Below are 3,001 nucleotides of genomic sequence, written 5' to 3'. Positions count from 1 at the left end.
GAAAATTTTAAACCAATAATGCAATCTACTACACACACTATGGCCCAGGCTCCTTTGTTAGCATGCTATATATATCATTTCATTGATTCTTCAGTGTAGTCCCGTGTATTATTGCCATAATTATTTTACAAACAGATTCAGAGAGGTTAAGTAACTTGTTTAGGACCATACTGCCAGCAAGTGATAAAGCAATGATTGCCATGTAAGCAATTCTTAAACACTATGCAGTTTTTCTCAAATGTTCCATCCTACCTGGTTTCAAAGAATATTTCTATATTTAATACAGAGATTATAAAGATATGGGACATAATGTGCGGTCATCAATATAATGATAATGAGTAAGGATACAGCATAACAAATATTCTACTGGGATAATACTATTCATTTCTAAGTCATCTCATTCTTCAAATTTATTTATACATGAGACAGAATAAGGATAATGTCCTCAGTAGGGAAGAACCACAGGCATATTAATAAATTAAACTTTCATTTATGGTTCTTTTGTGATCAATGACTATTCCTTAGAACAAGAAAGACCATCTTCTTTGACAACAAACACTACATATAAAAATTATAACTGATTTTATTTTATAAAAAATGTGCACCAAACAAATAGTTTTATAGATTCAAATATCATTCATCAAAAACCACAAATGGCTATAATAATGACAGAGAGCTTTATTGAATGGAAAGTAATTGTTCCACTGCCAGTAGAAATGTAAGTACACTCATAATTGAAGTATTTTCTAATTGTCTTCTTGACAATCAATAGCACAATGGTCTTAGAATATGTTTATATTTGCACTGGTTTCTTGATTTTTCATATTTTCATTTGTTGTCGAACAGTTGTTTTCAGAAACCTGAAGAGGTTTAGTTGAATCAAAAAAGTCAGCATATACCACAGGACTTAGTGATAATTCCATATTGTTTTCATACTGCTCCTCATTGCATAAGGTGTGGCTTAGTAAATACCACAAATTGTTAAAAGAGCTTAATTTGCTGGAATAAACATGAAAATAGGGCAAAATTAAATAAGATGGACTCTGACATAAATCCAACCTCCATGCTGCAAGATTTCTCCCAAGGGTTAAGCCATACATAGAGACAGATTTTATATGGGAGTAAGATTAGCATTCATAGAAATTGGAATACTAAAATATTGAAATGAATGTCTATGTGTAGCTTGTGAAATATTTAATATATAGAACCCTTGTCTTAGACACTATTATGTTATTCAAGATTAATAGTTGTACTGAATCTCACACTTGGTCTACTTCCTTCACTTCATACCAAAAACATTTCAGAATCTCACTAAGAGCAGACTGGAAGGTAGGAAGCTGAGAGCATTTATTCTGAGGAAAGTGCATGGTATATGATAAATATTCAATTATTATTTCTGAACAATGCAGTATTATGAGCTTTTACACCACTGGACTTGAAACAAAACTGGGTTCTTAATAATTGAATGACCTCAGTAAAGTTATTTAACACTGCAAAGGTCAGTTTTGTTTTTAATCCATAAAAATGGGGATAAAAATCTACCAATGTCATAAAGTTGTTTAGAGGAGGAAATTAAAACATTTATTTATAACCAAATTTCCCCAACCTTTATTAACTAATGAATTAAAATGGAATCCTATTATTAACTCAGAACTTAATCATTCTGGCCCCCACCTGCTGAGGCAGAATTTCAGTCCCTTCCTGCTAGATCTTTCCATGTTACATTTGGATATCCCCAGTGAGGGTCTCAAATGTGCTCATGAGAAGCCCTCTTCCATTTCTCAACCTCAGACCTTTTCACTGATGCTCATGGCCTGCAACAGCACTTGAGAATCAACTCTTCCCCAGTGGGCTGAAGCTGCCACTCAGTCCTCTGGGAAATGTTGATACTGAACCCTATCTTGCTATCTCTTGTACCTGATGTCACAGCATCTCTGAAAACCCAAAGGACATTGCATTCTCTGGGGTCCTCATTGAGTTGAAGCTCTTATGTATTCAATGCACAAGTAGAAGGATCATCCTTGCCCTTCAGCCTGTAGCCCCTCTCTCTCTAAAGGTCAATTACAAATCAATTTGCTAAATAGGAGAGTCAATATCTGAGACAGAAATCATGCTACTGCAGCACCTGGTCAGGTGAATTCATACACACACACACAGACAAATACACACCCCACCTCCAACCTTCTCAAGTCTTCTCCTTTAGGATGGATTTTAGCATACATAAGAAGAGGAAATTCATATTTTGCTGCCAATCACAACTTTTGGAATGGAGTACTTGGGGAGATAAGACCCTGTGTTGACAGGGTTTTGCATACCTAGTATATCATGGCTCACCATTAATATGGACTCCATCATCTAGAATGGCACCTTTAAGATTTTTCTGAATCTGAACCATTAGAGCATGTCCAGAGATCACAATTTATTTGGTCTGGGATGAGTTGCTGGCATAGGTAATTTCTAAAAATTCCTTAGATATTCCTAATGTGTTCAGGTTTAAGAACCACTGCTTCAGAGAATCTGCTGAAAACATATTTTACCAGATAAAATGTGCATTTGACTTTGTTTATAACATTAGTAAAATGGCAGGTGTCTGTGAGCACCCTGAAATAGTTTAAGGATAACTGACTTAGAGCCAGTAAGTTGGATTGTTTCTCCATATGAGGGAGATATTAATGAGGCTATGTCCTAGAATGAAGCAATAATCAGTTTCAACTAATACAATTTTTTTTCTATTTATCTGTGTTTTCCCAATGTTTCTGGTATTATGCTATCTTGCTGTAGGTGATTAATAATTACTGAAATTCATATTAGTACTAAAATTCAGGAAAATATTTAGATACATTAAATTAGAATAATAAAAAGAGATTTAAAATGCTTCACTTCTGGGAAAGTAGAATGACCAAGTTTCGCTGACCAGACAATTAACATTGAAAAAAAATCTATGTCCTAGATCTAGAGAAATGTTAATAACCACTTCTCATATAATAGAGGACAATATCAG

This window comes from Tursiops truncatus, chromosome X, assembly GCF_011762595.2.
Source record: "Tursiops truncatus isolate mTurTru1 chromosome X, mTurTru1.mat.Y, whole genome shotgun sequence".
In the NCBI taxonomy this organism is placed as follows: domain Eukaryota; kingdom Metazoa; phylum Chordata; class Mammalia; order Artiodactyla; family Delphinidae; genus Tursiops; species Tursiops truncatus.
Note: the sequence above shows the minus strand (reverse complement) of the source record.